The following is a 23,289-nucleotide window of genomic DNA, read 5'->3' on the forward strand; positions in this document are numbered from 1 at the left end:
GGCAGCCAATGAGCCAGCAGCTTGGCCGGTTGCTATGGGCTCTTTTCTGATGAACAACTTGGGTCTGCAGCGCTGTTCATTCATTTACTTTCCCTTCCTGCTAGCTCTTCATTTTGTGCAGAATTATAACCTAGCCTAGGACCTAGAGAGGAAGGCTGAAGGGTGGCATGTGGAGGCCAGCTTTCTGCCCACCTTTTCTGTTCCTTATTACTAGATTGTGCTTTAGAGTGAACCATCTGCATTGAATCACTTGGCATGGCTGTACAAACTGGAAGTTCCTGGGCCCTGCCATAGATCTGTTTGCATCAAATTGTCTGGTTGTTGGGCCAGAAAATATGCATTTTAACAAATTCCCTCCGTGACTCTTGTGCATGTTAAAGTGAAGACCACGGAACTGGACAATACCTCTGGAAAGAGCCTTATACTGCTTTCGCAACTTTCCATTTTGACCACAAATGTATACTGGATTATTAGCACAGACTCTTAGGCTCCAGTCAATCCCTGGATAGGAAAACTTGAATAGCAATATTGTCCTGGATTGGCCTGGCGTTTGCTGAGCTGTCTTTAGCTTCATAATATTAATAAATGACATGTGAGGCCTCTCTGGGATGAAGGGAAGTTGGGGCTAGCAGGGGAAGACTTTCTATTACAGTTACTTTGCCTCAGTCTCCAACTAGAAGTATTTCGGCTAGTTCTGTATTAGTTCTTTCTAGTTCAGTGAAGGAATTATCAGAAAGCTGTGGGTCTGTCTACCCAAGATCAGACTTCAAAGGAGGTGAGTACTTTCTCTGAGAAGGGAGCGTGAAGATGTTAGAGTTGTGATGATGTGGAGAATATATTAGTTCTTCAGCTTCCTGCCAGCCGAGCCTGACGTTTATGTGCCTCTAAGCTCATCTTCCATCATTTCCTCCCCTTAAAAGGGAAGAGGTGACACTAACCATTCCTTTCACTTCATCTGTGCCTGGATCCCATGGCTCCCTCCCCTCTGAGTGACTTTGATTTATTGATTGTACCCATATCCCGAGCCATCAATTTCTTCACAATGGCTCCTTCCTCTCGGAGTTTTACTATGCTCCGCTCTTCCTCATTTCTGCACCCAAATTCCTCCATTACTCCCTTCTTTCCGTCTCTCAATAAAAGCATTATCTACACTCGCGTCTGGCTTCCTCATCCTTCACTTTCCCCACCCACTATAATCTGATTTCCAGGCCACCATCCCATGGAAGCTGTTTTCCAGCCACCAAAGGTTTCTTTGTGCTCCGTCTCTTTGTCCCATGTGTCTCTTTGTCAGCGTGTGATTTCGCTGACCATTTCCTCTGGTCTGAAGTCCTTCCTTTCTACCCAAGTGACATGCTTGGCCCTCCCCTCCCTGCCTTCTACTCCTCATTCTGACCACACTGTGGACATTTCAGCTCTGTGAGTAGCACAGGCACTTTCTTGCCTCTGGGCCTTCTGTTATACACTTTTATTTCTCTAAAACTGTTATTCCCCCCCCCCCATTTTCATTCTAGTGACCAACCTATCTTGTAATTCTTCCCTTCCCCAACCCTTTCACTATTTCTTCAAGGCCGAGATAGTTGCTTTTCCCATTCGCTCCCACAGAACTCTTTACACAACATTTCCCCACTGTATATTAATTATCTGTCTGTCTAAATTCCTCAGTGGAGTATCAGCTACATAAGGTTAAGGCTCGTGTCCATTGTTTTTACTAATTTATCTCTAGGTCCTAGTAGCCTGTAATAGTAACTGGCATAGAGATCAGGTAGGAATAATAATAATCAATCTCTTGCATAAATGAATAGAAATATGGACACACAAACCTGCTTGTGCATCCACATCCACACGTGCACGTAAACACACACACACACCATGGGTCTGTGGACCCCCAATGAAGTATATGATACCATTTTATTTCTAGGGCATACCTTTTGGAAAAAAAGAGGTTCACTAAAGATTGTGACACAAGACAGTAGCTGCTCAGAACCAAAAGGACTATAGAAACAAAATGCATGTTTAAGAAAAGGTGATAGCACATTCAGTTGGGGGAAGCAGCGCATAGAGAAAAAGTCTTTTAAAACAGCCCTGAAGGATGACGAAGGGGTATAGGGAAAGGGCATTTCCTGAGAGTGGCAAGCACAGGGAAAAATTGAGAGAGAGAGAGAGAGAGAGAGGGTGACAAGCCAGTTTTTCCACTGGAGCAAACAGGTTCATATGGGCAAGAGTTAAGAAAAGCCTTAACGTTGGCATGTTGTGGACGCTCATAAAAGGTAAAAATAAAGAGATTAAATTGTCATTGGTAGTACGTTGGAAACTACTAGGAGATTGAATTTTACCTTTCCCCTATCATGCTGACACAAAGTTTAAAATTATTCATCTTATTTGCTTTTTCCCTTAAACACGCAGTAAGAAATGCAGTCAGCTTTAGCTAATTTCTGAGCACCAGTTCTAACAGCGAGTGTAGAGCCTAGAGGTCTCCTTCCGTGTAACTGACTACTTGCTGCTTCTGTCTATGCAATGATTGTCCTGGGCAATTTAGGGTTTTGCCAATTTAAAATTTTAGTTAAAAAGAATACCTTACCTAGAAGCCGAACCACTGCAGTTATCTTCACAGTAGTTTCTCTGTTTTAAATGAAATTAATATTATCAGAGGATTGAACTAATATGAAATGCATTGTTCCAGGTGACTAGGGAATTGCTGAATGAACATAGATCTAATTTCAGTTCCTGTCATTTGCTTGATCATTAATTTTTGCTGTCCCTCCCCAGATTTCTAGACATATTCAAACCTATTTGAATTCACTTTGTAACATTTTTTTCATGTCAACTGAGTGATTTACTAAACTTAGATATACCCCTAGGCATTGATCATATATTATAAATGTGATTTAAAACACAAATGTGGTTACTTTGCACATTCTATTATATACTTCAGTGGTGTTAGTATCCCGTTAATGAGGCATAGCCTCAAGTGCAGCTTGTGACTTTCATTACTTTCATGTTAGTCTATGATCTATTTCCAAAATCAGTTGATTCAAACCATCTCCTTAGTCTTCAGGCTTTCAATCCACAGTCACTTTTCTGAACTCTTAGAAGGTACCTGTCTGCATTACTGAGAAATTCAGTATGAATATTCTTTTTTTGTTTGTTTGTTTGCAGTTTTTGGCTGGGGCTGGGTTTGAACCTGCCACCTCTGGTATATGGGGTTGGTGCCCTCCTCCTTGAGCCACAGGCAATGCCCGAGTATAAATATTCTTATAGGAGCCACTAAGGAAAAGGACAAATGTACTTCTGAAAGATCAGCTTGTGGATGCCTGCTGTGGTGGTGTCCCCAGTATTAAAGAAAAAACCACAAAGTGCACCAGCTAAGTGAACACGCATTGTCTTCACCTTCCTAAATCTCCGCATCTCCTCCCCCAGTCACGGAAGTGGACAGGACAGAAGACCAAGAAATGCAGAAGCGCAGCTGCCTCCCTCTCTTCCCAGACACCCCGTGATTGGAATGGAGGTCAGAGTTTTAAATTAAATTGACTTAAAATTTTAAGAAACCTCACATAAGTCTTAATTTCCAAAATGATTATTGTTTTAGCGAAAATGACTACTGTGTTAATCAAAAGTGCCTGGAAAGCTGCCAGCCTATATTGGCCATATAATCATGGAAAGAGAGATTTCAGCAAGCATCCTGAAGACAGTAGAAAAAGAAAAGCAAACCATTTCCTGTTTGCACCCTCTCCAGTTCAGTCCATTTCATTTATCTGCAATGATGCTTATGTTTGGAACATTAGAGGTATCTTTAGAATTATATAACTGAAGAAAAAATCAATTAGCCTTCCAATAGCTTAATTCTTTCCCCCTTGTTCCTTCCTCTCTACCTTCCTTCCTTCCGTCCTTGTTGTTCCTTATTTCACCAATATTGGAAAGCTTTATTCTACATGAGATAAAAAGCCATTTGATAGTTCTGATCAGATGAGTAGATAGATAGAGGATATGGAGACAATCGTAGAAGCAGAAGCCAAGTTAGAAAGCTATAATAGTAATTCAGGCAAGAGATAATAAGTGCTTTTGCTAAGGAGCTAGAAGTCGGTATGATGAGACATGATTGGATTCTGGTTCTAATTTGAAGATGGAGATAAAAGTTTATTGATGGGTTAGATACAAGCTATGCAAAAAAAAAAAAAAGAAAGAAAGAAAAGAAAAGAGTCTTGGATTATTTCCAACTTTGTTTATTGTCAGGGGGAATTGACAAGACCCTAGTGTCATCTACTGTGATGTTAAAGACAGCAGAGATCAAATTTGGAACAAAAAATTGAGTTCAATTTTTACTATATAAACTCTGAGTTGCCTAGTAAACTTGAAGTATAGAAGTCTCAAGTTCAAAACAGAGGTGGGAGAGATGTAACTATGTAAGTTGTTCGTTTATAGTTAATACTTAAAGCCATAGGATTGCAGGTGATAAACCAGGGAGTGAGGATACGAAGAAAAGAACGGGTCAAAGAACTGAGCTGGGTTACTTTAGCAGTTAGAAAATGGAAAAGAGAAGTATTTACAATGGAGGCTGAGATCCAATGATGTCCTGAAAGTAGGGTGACGAGATTTTAACATTGGTAAGGCTGGACAACATGGCTGGGGTGGGGGGGGGGGACAGGGCTGGGCCTGACAACAATGCAAACTTTGATAAGCAGTTCTCCATAATCACTTCTCAGCAATTATTTGTTATTATTACAGTTTAACATTATAAAATTAACAAAAATAATACAAAACTCATATTCTGGCGAAATAGCCACATGGCAGCCGAAAACGGTATATTCTCTTCTTGTTCTCCTGCCTGTTCTGCATTCTTTCCAAAAATCAGGACTTTTATAAAACTCCGCCGGACACGAGACAAATTGTTCAAAAGCGGGACTGTCCCGCCAAAAGCGGGATGTCTGGACACCCTACCTGAAAGCTAAAGAAAGAACATGTTTCAAAAAGGGGGTTTAAAACACAGTTAAGGGTTTACCTGAGATGAAGACTGAGAGCTTCCTCTTTGATGAAGAGGTTTCTGTGAAGTAGTAATGAGTTTAAGGCTTGATCAAAGTTGGTTCAGGGGGGATGGGAGACAGGAACAAGAGAGAATGAAGAAACAATCCTCTAAAGTAGGTTTTGCTGTAAAGAGGAGTAGATGAAAGGAGTGATACCTGCATCTTGTTGAGGGATCAAAAGAGGATTTGTTTTTGTTTTGTTTTGTTTTGTTTTTCAGAATAATAAAAGGGTAAAAATAATTAGGTTACTTTGTTTGCATTTATTAGGTAAAGTGCAAGTTGTAGAGTAGCCCTTCACCTGGGAGATGTGCCACATACCCTTACATTGTACCTGTTAGGTGAGACCTTACAGTCCCCTTGCCTCCTTCTCCATCCCCACCCACTCCCTCCTTCTCTTCTCCTTCTTCTTTAATTTAATTGTGTTTTTTTCTTATGTGAATATATACTTGTTGATTTACTGTTTTCACATTGGGTATTGAGTACATTGGAAACTTGCTTTTCCATTCTTGTGATGCTTAGGAAGATGTTCTCCAAATCTACCCAGGTAAATACAAAAGATGTTATGTTTCCATCTTCGTGGCTGTATAGTACTCCATAATATACATATGCCATAGTTTATTTACCTATTTGTGAGTTGATAGGCTCTTGGGTTGTTTCCACATCTTGGTGAATGTGAATTGAGCTGTGATAAACATTCTAGTGCAAATGGCCTTATGGTAAAATGATTTTTTTTCTTCTGAGTAGATTCCTAAAAATGGGATTGTGGGATCAAGCAAAAAGGAACACGGTTTTGGTTTTAGATAAAATATTATAGAAGGCTTGTGTGCTGGTAGGAATGACTCAAAAAATGGGAGGAAAATCATGAACTGAGAGAGGAAGAAATAATTTCAGAAATAAAATAGGTGAAGAAAAGGTGAAAAATATAATGAATAGTTTGGACTTTGATATAAGCAATAACATCACGTGTGTACTCCATAATAGAAAGAATAATACTAATCTTATATATCTCCTATTAAGAGTATTAGGTCAGGTAGGCCCTGAGAAAACCCTTTGAAAATGGGAAACCGCTCATAACATGAAGGCTTATATTTATTTAATCATTTTTACTGAATGAGATGATCATGTCACCTGACAGATCCCTGGGCACATGGAGCTCAGACACAGTTGAGGGATGGTAGTAGGGCTCTGTGTTCCTACATATTTCTTTGGACATATCACTTTTATAAGACGACCAGCAAAAAATATTGGAGCATCTTTGATGTGCCAAGCACCGATTGGGATGTTGGGAATACAGTGATGAAGAGACAAAGTCAGCATCCTAAGGCTCTTGCATTCTGGTAAAGAGAGACAATGGATAAAAAGATGAATATATGAATAAAGCATTTTCTGGTGATACTTGTCATAAAAAAATAGGGAAATATGATAGAAATACTGACCTCATTCCTTGGTGATCGAAATTTGTTAAATATGAGCCTGTGTGCCCCAGAAACACAGAACGTATTTTGATTACTGCAACAGAAATTATCTCTCACAAAATGGTGAGAAAAATGAAGCAAGACAGAAATGACTCCCACTTTCCAGGTGAGGAAATTCAGGTTAGGCACCAAGATGGAAAAGGAAGATCAAATATGGATTGGGGTGGGGGGGGGCTCTGAGCTTATTGATTCTTTAGGATACCAGGAAAATGTGAGTATAGAAAATTGATTATTTTTATTATTTTGTTATAGATTTTAGTGTATTAAATGTATAATAAATTATGACTTGGTGCCTGTAGCTCAGTGGTTAGGGTGCTGGCCACATACACCTGAGCTGATGGGTTTGAACCTGGCCCAGGCCTCCTAGACTACAATGACAACAACAACAACAACAACAAAAACAGCTAGTTGTTGTGGCAGGTGCCTGTAGTCTCAGGTACTTGGGAGGCTGAGCAAGAGAATCACTTGAACCCAAGAGTTTGAGGTTGCTGTGAGCTGTGACACCACAGCACTCTACCGAGGGAGACATAGTGAGATTCTGTCTCAAAAACAAGAAAATTAAATTTATTATCCATTATCCTATTATCCATTTCAAAAATTATCCTATATATTAAAAACAAACACAATTATATGTATTATAGGAGATAAAATCTCTTAGATTTAACTGGCATCCTGGAGGATTAGGATTTTTTTTTTTTCTGGATAAATGCAGGAGTTAGTTTATAGTTGATATAAACTACATATTTAGGAAAAATGTAAAACTTCGTATTGCCAATCAATCTTCTGTAATTACACCCTTTCAGATGGTGAGATAATATGTGTTTCAGTGTCATGAGTTAAAAAATTGTACCCACTGTTACTGTGTATTTTATATCTTATATGTGAATATTTGCTGAGAGAAAGTTGTTTATACAATGACTTTTTTTTTAAGACTCCAGAGAGACTTTCCTAAACAGAGATAAATATTTTAAACTAACGCCCTCTAAAATTTCACTTTGGAAACATGAAACCATTTGGGGCATATAAATGTGCTGTTCAAGGCTGTTGGCTAAGGAACGCGAAAGCCATGGATTTCTTGTTCACTAAATGCTAACGCAATAGATAAAAACAAAAAAACAGTATGATTGCTTTAATACCCTCTTTTTCCCTGTACTTAAATGAGACCATTTGGATCTGAAAGACAATTTTATCTTTTAAGCTCCTGAAAATTTTGAGTCATTGGCATTCCTGCTGCTCATTTGGTGCAATAGAATTTTGAAATTTCTTTTCCCAACCTTTTGTGGTGGCAAACATTAAAGAAAATACTAATGATGCAAAATGTAATATTTCTCAAAAGAACCCCGTTTCCTAGATGAGGCTGGCTTTCTTCCTCCCAGTTTTGCAGATGGAAGATCTGGGTTTTAAAACGCTTTGACAGATGTTCAAGTGGGTCGTGTTTATGATGATGACGGAGAGCAATCGAATAATTTTATGAACATGAAGCCCCTGAGAATCAAGAATCAAGTGGCTTAATGTGGACTTTTATTTGGGGGTCCCGGACTTTTATTAATCTTATGTGTAAACTTTGGGGCAGTCGGGTATCCCAGGGAATGCCTCAAATCGTCCTCCCAAAGTCTTTTTGTTCTTAACTGTCAGAGAATGTAAAAAAAAATCAGCTGTGGTATTTTCAGAACTATCCAATTTCAAATGCCCTTTTATTCAGTGCTTTTATGACCAGTTGCCTGACAACATATAGATACAGTTACTCCACGCGAGTGTGCTTGTGCCATTGGGGTGGGTGTATTTTTCTGGACATATGCCGTGCAACAGTAGTTCCCAATCTATAGGTTTTAAACAGGCTGTACTATTTTGCAATTTTGCAGACTGTAGAGGTTTTTATAACTGAAAAATCTTCCTCCACACACTGTTCTAAAAATATATTTTGGTACGAGTATGAGTTACTAGATGTGTAATGAGGGTTGGGTGTGCTTTAACAGAGATTTGGTGTTCATTAGACATTAAAAATACTAGTATGCATACAAACCTAAGCTATTAAAATATCTCCTCTGTTTTTATGCTGTGTTAATTTGAATGTCTGACAGTCAATTTTTCTTGTTATAAATAACCCAAAGTTTCAAACTATAGTTATTCTAAAATATATTTTTAACAAAAAAAAGATAATTTCACAACACACTTCTATACTAGTCTATACTATTTCAATAGTATCTATGACCTTTAATCTCTGTTAGTTTTCGTGTCACTTTTTAAAATTTAGACAGTGTTTGGGATATATCTATGTGGTCATATATTTGAGTTGTTCCTGCATTTATAAATTTCTATAGAAGATTTTATATATATGGGAAACATACTTTTTTTCTTTTCTTTTTTTTTTTTTATTAAATGATAGCTATGTGCATTAATGCAATCATGGGGTACAGTGTTGTGTTTTCAACATACTTTTTTACAGTATGGCCACTTTATAAAGCCAACATTTGGAGCACACTGGTGAAAGATACTCACCTTTACACTTTTTTTGTCTTATTTGGCTTATTAGGTGGTCTTAATAATTATCATAAAAGAGAATGGATTAACAATACTGTGGATTAAGAATAATAAAAAAATATAAGATTAACTAAACATAAAACTTTACGTAAAGGACTGAATTTAAAATAGCCACTTACTGGATTTAGCTTTAGCAAATACCTTAAAGTCAAGCAAAATGTTTAGATTTAACTTGGTGGAGAGAATGACTTTGAAGACAGCTCCAGGTTAAAGTGGTCGTGTGTTTGAACTAAAAACAGTGTGCATGGGGGTCCTACACAATTATAAGGGATTTTTTTTCTTTAAAAAAAAAAAAAAAAGAAACCACTGCCCCGTGGATCACCAAGTCCAGATTTGTACAAAGAAAAACTAGTTCAGGGCTGAGACCGAGAGCTGATACATTTCAAGGAGGACTGGCTGGCTGCACTTGTGAGCGGTGACAGATCTCTGTGAAATATAATCCTGATTAAAAATGCATGTGTGAAAGCTCTTCGAATAAAGCGCTGTGTCCAACAGTATTTTTTGAGCCCCTGCGTGTGAGAAGGGAAGACTAATGTAGCTACTCTTGTAGCATTCACTCCATCATTTGCTGGCTGCTTTACATTTCTGAAATCGTGGCTCTTTATAACTTAGACGTAGACAGAATTACATTTTTTCTTTTTTGTTAAAAATAGTCATTGATTTAAACTCTATCACTCTTGCAGTGCCCAAGCTATAATCAACTAGCGAACTGTATAAACCAATTTTGTTCATTTGGGGTCCAGAGTTGAAGGAAGTCAGGTACAAAGCCCAAGAAGCTTCTGAAATGCTTAGATAACTAAATCCATCCAGTTAAAAATAAAAACAAATAATGCAACTCCGGAGAAATCTGAGCAAGGCAAGTTGCCCTGTGTTCCAGTTGTTAGAACTGTGTGTGATTTTGATCCTAAGATTATAGCCTAGATGCCTAATTATGGCCATGTCATTTATTGGGATCTAAAAAACGGCCATAAACCATGCAGAGGTTTCATTTTTTAAAACCTTAAAAAATTAAGAATTGGGAAGGAAACCAATGGAGTGCTCAGTGGAGTAGCAGAGTAGAAATACTCGCCTGGACTTCTGCACGTCTCTAGCTAGTCGTACACGTATAAAAATGCACCCACACTTTCTAAGAAACAGATATAGCAGGAAAAAAATGACCATGCCTCCATGATTATAATGGTACTACTTGCTGGATGCCCTTGAATATTTATTTCAATTGCTACTTTAAAATATGTATTAATAACCCATGATCAACATCTCTCCATTCGCCACAATCCCTATCCCCAGGCAACCACTATTCCACTTAATAGCTATTTTAACAGAGTGTTCTATTTGACGCCATGTAGAAAAAAAGATGATCTGAAATTTCCCTACTGCGGACATTTTTAATAGGATTCCTCCAAATAAAATGCAATTTACGGAATTTGCAGGGTTTTGTAGTCTGTGTGTAGAGATGCTGGCCTGTGTGAGTTTCTTTGTCTGGCCTTCCTTTGCAACCCTCAGTCCGGTGCCCTGTTCAGAGCTGATACTCTGTGGTTCTTCCTAGGAAGATAAGAAAGATGTGAAAGTTAACTCACAAATGTAGTGCATTTAACATACTCGTACCAAGTTTTCTTCTCATTCAAGTCATCAGAAAAGTATTTTAGGTTTTAAGAGGTCTAATTTTATACAATCCAGTGAGTAGATGGGAGAAATATATTTGCCTTCTTTTAGAAAGAAGATATTATTAAGAATAATAATAAACAGAATAATATAAACAGAAAATAATGTAAATAGAAATAATATAAACAGAAAATATTATTAAGTATAAGTTGGCTGCCCTTTTTTACTTATTCACTAACATGCCATGAATATTTATTCCAACACAACTGTATTTGTAGATGCTCAATTTTAATTGGAATTTAATTAAAATGAATGTAGTTTGAGAGATCAGGAACTAAATTTATTTGCTGTAAATTTGAATTTACACCTTATGTTTTGTCTTCCCTAATATCTGTTTACATTTTTAAAAAACATCTATTATTCCTTATAGGAGGATTAATAGTATAAAGAAGACATTTAAAATACATAAACCTAAAGAGAAATGTTTATTACAGAATGTGGTTTTTCTAAAATAAATGTAATGATTTTTTTGACCAGCATTAAGTATATGTAGTTTTAATGGGAACCTACAGACGGTGAAATAGTGGATGAAATTCTACAACAAAACATGGTGGAGTTACAAACCAATGAATAAAAATGACTATCACGAACAACAACAACTACAAAGGGCTTTCTAAAACCTTTAAGACCTTGAATATTTTTTCTAATCCCTCGGTGCCTTTTAACAAAGTGAAACTATTTTTTTTTTAAATAAAATTGTCAATGGCTTTTCTTGGATTTATTGGGGCCCTGTTTAGCTGGAGTATGTCTTTTGTGTTGTAACAATATACTAAGCTTTCTAAGGTATTATTTTCCTGGTTCACGTGCACGTACACGAAAATACACGTAGAGAAGTTCCCCCAAACTGATCACCTCCATGTAAGATGTGGTCCCCTAAGACGCAGCAAATATCAGATGAGTCGAACATACACGCATTTTTCTTTGCCAATATCCTCTTCCTAATGAATGCTTAGATATTAGGGGACATGAAATGTAATTTATCCTCATCATTCTGTATATTTTACTTTATTTGCAATTAATTCTCTTGCTATATTACATCTATGTTAATATATGTTTTCTTACCAATTCTAAGGAGAGTACTGCCTGTAATTTAGTTCCCATCTTGGAGTTAATTTAAGCAGGGGTTTAATACCGGTGATCTCCTTTCTTAGTAACAAATATACACAGTGAGTGTTCTGAGATTTATGTGTGAATCCAGAATCCAGAAATGGGTTTTCATGACTCCTTTTGATTTAAAATTAATTACCAATTATTAACTTAAACATTCACAATGAGGATTAGTAGTCTCAGACTGCCATTTAGTTTATTCCTGTTATTTTAAACTTTAAGTTATTGATATTCATATCAGTGTTTTTTAGTAAATTTTCTAGCATACAAATGTTCTCCAGTGTCCCTAATCCGAAATCAGGGTGTATGTCTCGGTATATGTAAACAATTCATTTACTCTTTTTTGATGTGGAGAATTAAAAGAAATATAGTCTATATTAAGTCCACATATTGATAAAAATATTTGTTTTTAGGATGTCAGTTCCAGAGTTCTATAAAGGCAGTTACAATATTTTTTATGTATATTAAAATAGAATGGCTCTTACTTACTGTTTTAAACTCCCCAAATAAGAAAAATATCACTCAGATTCACTGACCAGAATTGTCACTGAATATTATTAAATATCTGATATTTGAGATATTAATTTTCATCTTTTGAAAAAGACAAGTTGTAAAATAAATGGGTTGAGAAGCAAAAATCCATAACTTGTCAACCAATTCCAGCTCAGTAGGAATATAAACATCTGTCAAGATTATAGAACAGTTACAAGGGTGACAGGGAGACAGAAGAGGTAAAAAGAAATGAAAATGTTTCAAGCATCGGAAAATGTTTTATTTTAGTGGTTATAATCATATATATGGAGTGCTTTATTTTGAAGCACCATTGAAAACAACGACTGCTGTTACACTTTGGGGCGACAGCTTCTTCTGTGATGCCTACCTGGACAGAATCTATACATGGCCTTTCCTCACCATAGTTTTTACACAATGTGTGAAACTACGGGGCTTCCCAAGAAATAGTTGGGGTTTCCTTTTCAAAGTCTCACCCAGTGATACTTTACTTACTGCACGGTACAGCGTCGTACGATGTCTGTAGCAAAAATGCAAGAAGCTTACATCTAAGGATGGGAAGGTTCACCCTCGTTTCCACTTGACCTTGGTGATATACCTTCCATATGAAGTAGCTGTGGGCCTTGAAAGGCTTTTAGTGACTGTTATTTGAATAATAAACATAGAATCCAGAGAAATATGTTTCTTCTTAGCATTAACACACAGGTACAGCAAATCGTAACACCCCTACTGGCCCAGAGTCCTTAGTTAAATCATCAGTTTGTTAACTGCCGTTTGCAAGGTAAACCCTCCCTCTGGAATGAACTTCTTTAAAGCAAAATGAAATAAAATAAAGGTAAGTAAAAGTAAATAGATTTTCCTATTGAAAGTTATTACTTCAGGAATGAAGAAGATGGATATTGATCGGCACCATCCTTTGCCATTACTGTCAGGTCCACGTAGATGGCGAAGACACTTTATTCTAAGCAAACAGCCATTTTCTCCCTGACATGGGATTCCAGTGAGAATTGAAAAAAGTAAAAGGTTTGTAAAAACATTTTTCTGTCCTTCTTACAGGGACAATTTATGTTGAAGTAACAGTTTCTGAGATACTTGAACTTGTTATTGATTTATTTCTTCTTTGTCATGAACAATCTCCTGTCTTATAATACAGTTACCCTTGTATACTGCTCCTGGGTAGTAATTTAGAAATAATTCGCACCACAGCCATATCCCGAGGGGCTCCAAATATTGGATGTCTATGAATAAAAGAATAAACATGTGTATGCCTTTCCTAGGTGTTCTTCAGTAATATTTATTTTTAGCACTAATAAAGATACCATGATGAGCTATTGTCGTGACATTGCAAATGGAATTCTAAATCCATGAAGTCCCCATGGTTTCTGGTCAAATAACCCTCCAATATGACCTTGGGAATCTATGGACTGGAAAACTGAAGAGAGTGTGGATAATGTAAACGGGGCATACTCGAGTTATAATTTATTATTGTTCAAAGATGGGCTAAGTCTCTGTTGATAAGAAAGCAAATCTCAATCAAAACCCAGGAAATATGAGGAAAAACTTGTTTAAATCAGTGAGCGTCTTTGACATATGCAACTATAAATCTGTGCAGCAGTACGTGTATAAACATCCACTTGACTCTGGGTGTCCACCTATAGAGTACGCAATTGTTTCCCCCTAAAAAATCAATATGGCTGTGATTCCTCTATAGTTCACTTGCTGTTTATGGATAGGGATTAATGTTTGACCTCCCCTTGCCTTCTTGACTTGAACCAATTACTTTCGAATAATTTTTTTGGTTTAACTTTTTATCACATCTTCTGACATTTTACTGAATAATATTTGACAGCTATGAACATCTGCAAAAGTTATTGTTATCATAACTTGAGCTCGGTGGCCCTACCATCCCTGATGCTCTGAAGATCATATTGCATTTCAGAGGAGGAACGCACTCCCATTAAAAAAAAGCTTTGATTTTTCTCAGTAGGAATCTTTTTTTAGTTTGCTTTAACAAAAGCAGACTGTTTCAAAACCCCAAAATAAAATAAAATAAAATCAAAACAAAAAACCCCAAAGAGGACACCTGGAGGTGGAAATCGCACTTGTATTCTTCTACACAGGGAAGCCTCAAAGTATTTATTGTTCATTTTGGAATTTCATATATTATTATCCTGTAGGAAACAGCTTTCAATATTCACTCTCTTTATACATACATATATATATAGACACATGTATTATATTCAGATATATGCTTTTTTAAATGAATAAAACAAAAATCTTTGAAAACATTAGCACTGCAAACCAGCTTCATACATCATAGATTTGTACGTAATTCCTGCTAGAAGTATTCCATTTTAGTATCCTGATTTCTTATGCAGTATGCACCCAGGGAAACTGGTGCACTGCGTTCTCCTTGAAAAAGCAATAGAGACAACGCAGTTAGTCATTTATGTGCATATAACAATATAAATCGCAAAGATTAAGGGGAATCTTTTTGGGGAGCATCACAATTTTGCAACCAAAGGCACTTAAATAATTACCTTTTTAAGCAACTTTTATTGACTATGCAGAAGGATAAAAAGTAATCTTACTTGTTTTAAATGGCATAAAGCAACCAAATGCCATTAACAGAGTGTTACATTTCTTATTTCACTAAGATTGTTGAAGCTTACCAGAAAGAGATAAAAAATGTATAAATTCAGGAACGCTGGCTAGTAATATCCCAAACCATTGTCAGTGGACTCCTACTTTCTCCTGCCAAAATATGTGGAAGCATGCATGGATTGTACTAGATTAGTGAGAGGGGCTCGTTTCCGTGGCATTAGCCAGGTATCTTAGCAACAAGACCATACCAGATTCTAGCAGTGCTCTGTGGTGGTGCATGTAATATCCTGGACATAATCTGTCTTTTAATTTTCTTTGGATTGTAGTGATATTACAGATACATGTGTTCAGTTATAGATCTTTATTTAATAAGAAGAATGCCTTAGCTGAAGATTTGTACTATGCCAGGAGTGGGCAACTCCCAATAATGTTGCTGGCGTTTTAGCCCAGGTACTGCCTTGTCTCCCATTTCAGATTGACAGGAAAACTTACTCCCTTCATTAAGATGTGCCTCATAGTTCATATCTTTATGCTGTGGAGATGAGGATGCTGCTGGAATTCATAATACTCAGAACGTTATTTAATGTCAGATAGAATGCAAATTGCTCGTACAATTGAAATGTCATCTAAAACATGCCACCGTATGCAACACCACTTTATTATAAGTCACTGAGAGCAATATCTTAAATTTGGAATTGCACTAATCCTTCATCTGCTTTGTTTACCTTTCATCTATAATAGAGATGTCGAATTTCCTCCAAACTGGATTTGCATGTTTTAACTGCTTGCTCACACAGCTGAAGAGGTGTGGGAGAACCATAGAGGGGGACTTCCTTTGATTTTCTTGTCTTTTTGTTGTTTGTTTAATGCAAATTAACAGCAAAAGATAGCTTTCAAATACAAGACAAAATGCCATGTCAACCCTTTTGGGGAAATAAGCTAAAGCTTGGGGAAGAACATTTGGTTATTTAAAGGACGAATTGTAAGACAAATATACTGTCGGTTTATTGGTAATTGATTTTCTTGGTAATATAGTTTCATGCAGCATTTTCTTGCATTTAATTGAGACAATAATAATTTTCGAAGATTAATTTTGTTCACAGAGAAATTATATGTCAGTCCTTGAAGACTTTTGTCATGTTTACTGGGAGAAGGTGTCCAGAACAATTGCCTTCCAAAATAAAGCTATCTGAACATACAAAATATTTTTTGTACACAAGGGTCCTTAAACTGGGCTTCTAAATATGATGGCTTATCTTTTATAGATCAGTTTTCAGTAGCAAAGAAGGCCCCGATACCTCTTGAATTAGTACTTTTAGGGTTTTTCCATAAAGAATGGCATTTTTACAGAGAAGAGAGTTGTGAGGGAAAAAATGGGAATAATAAGAGAGTCCTTAAAACCCCACTCCCTGCTTCTATTCTCAGTATAGCCTCTCCCTCCAACACAGCTTTTCCCAGAGAATTTCAGCTCTTGAGTAGTGCTTAGCATCTTTTGATGGGCTACAGCAGAGATTCTCTTTTGTTTTGTTTGCTATTATATAGTATTTTCATTGTTCTTCACAGAGGACTCTAAATCTCAACATACACTAGCAGAGCTTAAGAATTCTACCATAAAAGACTATTTCTTGGTGAATACATTTGATATAAAACTTGCACAAGAGTGCAAGGACTCCCAAAGTTAAAACTCTTTTAGATGGATACACAGCTACATATCATTTGGTATAAGATTCTGTATACAACTTTTAAAAAATTGTATTTGCATTTATAAAGGCACATTTCCACTTCTTGAAAAGAATGGCCTTAAGTAGCCCCACTATAATATGATTATTAGTCCAACGTGCTGACCGTCACTCTGGTTTTCAGAGAACTCTAAAATGGTTTTGAGTAGTTTCTTGAAGAAGTGTCTGAGGTCGTCATGCCTTAAGATTGTTTGGTATAATGTTGGAAAATTCAGATTCCTGGATTTTTCCCCAGACTTGTTGTATATATAAGACTCTCTCAGGATTTAGAAATATCTCCAGGTTTTTCTTTGACACATCTGAGTTTCAGAACCATTGATTAAAATAATGGATGTCAATTAAGGCGAAGCTTAATTTTCACCATAAGGCTTAGTTTTGGCAAATTAGATCATGTTATGTTTCATATATCTACATATGTGCAGGCTATGCTACGTGTCTATTATGTGTATGTCAAATATACATGGAAAACTTGAGATTTTGCTAAAAAATAACTTCAAATATTGAGATTGGGACTTTTTAAAAAATGCAAGCTAAAATTATGCGATTTGTCACTGCCTAGAACTTTTAAGTGAATGTATTCACTCGGTTCCCATGATATTTTTAAAAATCATATGAGAAAGAGTATACATTTTTTAATAGATGGAAATTTTATTTAAAAATTTTCCTTAAAATATGAAAACCTAGAAATGCGTTTTATAAAAGTATGATATTAATATAAATTGGTGGCGTTCCTTGATGAAAGAAAAAGAGAAAATCAAGTTCAAATCAGTAACCAATGTCTTTTAATTCAGCAGCAGTTTTCATTGTCCTTCATTTTCATTCTATCTTTGGTCCTAGAAACTGGCTTAGAATTCAGGTTACAGTTTGCTGCTCTTTGTACAATTCTTGGTGACTAGTCTTGCATTTACCAACACCTTGGGTCCAGAAGCATCCCTGAGTTTTGCATAAGATAATTACAAAAGTCCAGTTAGCTAGCTGAGAAGGATGATCATCTATTGGGTGTAAAATGCCATGTGGCTATTGATGAGCTGCCTTATGGAGCAACACTAAAGCAAATATGAAACACAAAAAGACTAATTAAAGGGGAATTCAGAGTTTATGGAACATGGTGGATCTCCCAGGCTTATTATATGTGACTGGTGCCTGCCCCAACCATCAGCAAATGGTTTTGTTATAGGTATACACAGTTCCAAAGACAGATCCCGAGCTGGTCTCAGGTCCGGAGGTATAGGAACAATTATTCTTTGCTACCTCTTGGTATATGTGATATAATCAAATCAAATAATCTTTCCATTGCTCACCTCAGAATGGTAAGCATTACTTAGAATGCCATATTGGGCATATAACATAGCTGCATAAAATACTCCTAAAATTAGAGCACTACTATTAAAATTAGAGCACTACTATTTGGTGACTCCCAAATGTTCATTTACAACCTTGGCCATTTTCATATACAATAGTTGCATCTCCAATTCCCTATCTTTAGATACTCTGCCATCATCTCAAACTCAACCTTCCTAAAGTAAAAGTTAGTGTTTTCCTTTGAACACAAGATCACATTACTGTTTTCTCCATTTCTTTTGCCAGTCCTACTATTTTCCTTATTATTTGTATTCAAAGCCTCTCAGTGACCTGTTTCGAGTACAGGATAGGTGCTAAGATTTCTAGTCAGTTTTGCACTAGAAATGACACCACAGGTGTTATTGGGAAGTAGGTTGATTTTGAAAATAGCCCGTGGATGAGTGAGAAAAAAAACACTGTTAGTTCAAGATATCAAACCGAATTTATCAATACCCAATAAAGTAACATCCTGCTTCCAATGAAGTAAAACGAGGAAATGTGAAACTTTAGGAAAGATGTTCGATTATATAAATAAAACTAACAGTCAGAAATTAAACACATGGAATTTTAACCTGAAAAATAATCAAGACTCCATTTTTCACTTAATGAGAAAAGAGTTGCTGATTTTTTGGAAATCATTTGTTCACAACAGAGAGAAAATTTCATGTTTTTAGCCTTTGTACATCAAAGCGAGTTGAGTTTGTCTTTTTAAAAATGTTACAGGGCGGTCTTTTTGTTTTTCTTCCCTCCTACCTGAGGCTTTATCTAAGCATAGACTGTAAGGATCAGGTAACAGAAACAGCCATTGTGAACACTCTTGGCACCCTCCCTGGGGAGCAAACCAAGGGTTCGGGGTGTTGGTTCCCTCATTTTAAAGACCTTTCTCAGGTGATCTGAGGAAGAAAGATTGGCAAATTTGAAGAGTAGAAAGGACACCTAACCTTCTCCTCATGTTCCAAATCAGACTTTATCTAGATTAAAAGATATTTAAACCCAAATAATAAAGACTATTTTCTATATGCAATTGAGTCCTGGCTAATAGTAGGGGGTTTAAAAATGGGCCATACTGGGTGGTGCCTGTGGCTCAGAAGGGTAGGACGCTGGTCCCATATGCCGGACGTGGCGGGTTCAAACCCAGCACTGGCCAGAAACTGCAAAAAACAAACAAACAAACAAACAAACAACAAAAAAAAAAAAACGGACCATACCACTTCTTCTCTAATCTACAACAAAGGAAAGGATACCAGAAACAGCCCTTTTCAGGATAGGGGCTTGGAGAAAGGGGTTATTCTCTAAGGCGATGTCACATTTTAAGTCCTGCCCCATCATAGAAATGCTGAAAGCTCACGTAGAGACAGGGAGTTACTAAGGAAGAGCCACCCCATGACAAGACTGGTAACTACATATTTATCCCTGAGTGTCATCCAGAGTTTCAATATTGCCACTATAAGTTTTACCAACAAAAACTGTGAAGTCTGTGTTTTTACAAGGTAGCAGGTCAGATTGTTGGAAATCTGTGAGATAGAATGAAAATAGTTACATCCACCTCCTCAGAGCTTCTTACATGTCTTCTTGTATTTTGCTGAGCAGTTTGGTCCTTTCTCGCTTATGATCCTTCTCATGGGTAGTGGGAGAGGAAGAGTTAGAGAGAATTTAAAAGTTAGTGAGAATACTGTTACTGGAGAATTCACTGTCGTTCTACTACCCCAGAACTGAGAAATCCCCAAAGTCAGCTGCTGAAATTTACCAATGGGTTCTAAGAATTCCTATGTGCCATGGACTTGGCCAAGCATTTGACATGACCCATATCTTTGACTCCTTATCACAATCTTATGAGATAGAGATAGATACCATTATTATCCCACATTAAGGAGGATGAGATAGTTTTGGTGAGGTGAAATACTTTTGAGAAAATCATTCATTTAATAGTAATGATGGTAATAATACTTACACTGATAAAGCAGACACTTGCATAGCACTTACCAGGACTCTCCTAATGCTGGGGCTTAATATTATATAGCAAAAATTTTTAATTTTAAACTCACAACAATCTTTTGAGATAGGTGCTACACTATCCTTGTTTTTGCAGATAATTAAATTGAGGCCCAGGAAGATTAAGTTGTATTCCCAAGTCACAAATTCAGTTAAGGGGCAGAGCCAATCTTCAGAACTAGACATTCAGGCCTCAGAGTCTTTGTTCTCTACCACTAAGCTGTGCTCAGGCATCGTGGAGCCAAAGTTCGAATCTGGCTCCCAAATCCAAACTTTTACCATCAAAATATAAACAGCACCCTTGGAACAGAGCTATTGATGTGAGTATGTTATAGTTTTTTTAAACAAATTTTATACTTTTTATGTATAAATATAGATATTGAATGTATTTTGTTGATATGATGAATATCTTTCAACAGCAACGGACATGGATTATAGCAACGGAAAATAAGAAGGGAAAGATTTGAGCAAAAAGCCACTTTGCGATGTTCATCTCTTCATCACATTGAACACTTAAGGGAACTTCTGTTGAATATGTGTGTAGATTAGTATATCAAGTGAACCAGAGAAAATTACACTATGGACGTCTATTTTAGCGATTATACTGTTTAACGAGTTATCTAAAAGCATATCAGACCTATGTCAAAATGTTGAGTAAACTGATGTGTCCTTCCAGGAGTGGGCAATCATAAATATTTTGCTAATTATTAAAATTACTGCAATCATCACTCACCAGCCCACCACAGACTTCCTTCATCTTTACTTTTCATCCACAACTGATTTTACATTTCTAATTATTGGTCTACTATGTGGTTTTCGGTCTTTACTGGCTATGCAAAACAATAGCTCGAGATTAGAAAGTACTTTCATCTTACTATTTTTATTATTATCAAATGGTAAGAATATGTCACCCCTTTTATGATGTCATGTTGAACTTGAATAAGCGGGGACCACTTATTGAAAAATCCTGGGTAATTTTACATTGATGTTGACATTAAAAAGGATTGCCTGTAATGATAGTGTCTTGTAGCTTTAAGTACCAGTCTGAAGTAAATCGAGTAATAATTATGGTTACTTCTTGATGGCTTGCCTTTTCCTGTTTATTAACCTTGTAATGAAACATACTCTTAGAGTCATCTTTAATTCATATGAAAAATTAATCCCCTTCCATCCCGTTTCAGACCTTAAAACGAGAATGAAGAATATAGGTTCAGTTCTTGAAATATTTTTCTGGAGTGATTCCCACGTGGAAAACTGAAGCAAGTCTACTAAGAGCTAAGTACCTTCATTACACGGCAACTTGAAGTGCCTTCTGCCACTGTCTCTCCATCCTCCATTTCTCTGAGCAGGAGCCCCAACACGCACGACCGGCGGTATCTCAGGACCTGCTGGAACTGGAGAGTGGTAGGGCTATCAAGACCAGCCTATTTGAAAAGAAAATAACAAATGACAAAAACTCACTAGCTAACCTGAATTACTGATCCCCGGAGGGTACTCCAAGAAAAGTTGGAAAAGATTATGTAAAATGGCTCTCATATGTTAGCCAGGAAAAGTTACTTACTGCCTTCAAACAGAGAGATTGTAAACACAGTCTCCAGTTTTGCAAAAAAGAAAGATCAGCTGCATAAGAGGCTGCCCTCAGGACACAGTTTCCATAAAGTGCCACGGGGTTTAGATTCGTCCACTTTGTCCAAGAGAGAAGGGGAGAAAAGGGAAAAATTTAACTCTTATTTCTAAGCCCCTTGCTATGTTGCACAGAGCTTGAAGCCTAAATAGGTAAGATCCTTCATTCATAATCCACACATCTGCCTTTTCATGCCATGTAGAAAACAAAACAATTTGCAGGGCAATAATCAAAGAAACAGCAACATTTGTAAAGAAACAGCAACATTTGTAAAGCGTTGACCCTGACTGTGTGACCCGATCACTATGTATATGTTGTCCTTATCTCCTTATCATGAAGAATGTGAATTGTATGTGTAAGTTCAATTTCTCTAATATTTACTTGACTTAAAATTAAGAATAAATGAATGTGCTTTATAGTTATACCAATACTGCTATTAATTGTAACTATGCTGCAAGTTGATGGTTTGTGTATATATATATATATAAATGTGATATATATATATGTGTATATATATATATATAAATGTGATAGGTAAAACTAATGAAATGTGAAGTATACGTGACTTTATGTAGTAATTATGTATATTTTTAATTACATTTCTAAAAGTAATCATGCTAAATAAGCATGATAATTTGAGCTTTTGTTTTCTTCTTCCAAATCTTATCTAGCCCAAATCTAACCAATTGTGAGTCCCCTTCCCTGACCAGTTCAGTCCATAGACGTCTCTTCTTTCTAATAAGTGAAAGAACAGTAGTCTCTAAACTGATTACTATAAAGGCAGTTAATCTCTACCCCAGTGGACCTTGTGTTTCCAGATTTCATCTATCAAACATAATTATTAATTATTAATAATAATTATTAATTATTCATCTCCTCACTTTTGATTTTGAGGCAATCTTAACCATCCATAGATGGTAGAGGCATTGAGCTGCCCACCTTGATGAGAGGAGCCACGTCTGGGATTTGGACTCAGTGAATGGGCAGATGTGGTTCCAGACCTGGAAGGACACAGGGCTGACATCCTGAAACTTCTGAGCTGAGCATGGCAGAGCAGTGTGGATTAGGACTTGGACAGACTGGCGAGAATGCTGATGACTCAAAGCATGGGCTTGCCAGAGATAAGTGGGAGTACTGCAGGAAGCCAGGATGGGTCAGGAGCTGATAACCCAATGTCAACATAGACTTTGGTTGCAAGTTGAGGCAAATAGCCCACAAAGCAAATAAAGACCAATAACATGCATACTGTCTATTCCATATAATCTAAGCACGTTTCCATTTATCCAAATGTCACACCTGGAGTGACATTCTCACCTGGGTCTTTAGAGGATCCTATACAACTTCTGAAATAATTGTGTTTTATCTCTGATAAATGCACATTCACTTTTAAAAAACATATTAAAGTATGTTCCTGAAGAATCACTGTGCTACCTCTTACTGTGGGGATTGTTTCCCATCCCCAATTTCCCTTGTCCAAGGAAAATAACTAGAAATGCCGTGCGCTATTTCTGAACAAAAGTTTTAAGTGCTCATATGTCCACCTTGCTATCTTTTCCATTTGCCATCAGACTAGCACACCTTTAGGGAGGGAATAAAGAAATTTGGAAGAGATGCCACCCCAGACCCTAAATGGGAAGCGCATAGTGAGAAAGAAAAATATATCTTTATTTTTTAAG

The sequence above is a fragment of the Otolemur garnettii genome, unplaced genomic scaffold (genome assembly GCF_000181295.1).
Source record: "Otolemur garnettii isolate 467f Iridium unplaced genomic scaffold, OtoGar3 scaffold00129, whole genome shotgun sequence".
In the NCBI taxonomy this organism is placed as follows: domain Eukaryota; kingdom Metazoa; phylum Chordata; class Mammalia; order Primates; family Galagidae; genus Otolemur; species Otolemur garnettii.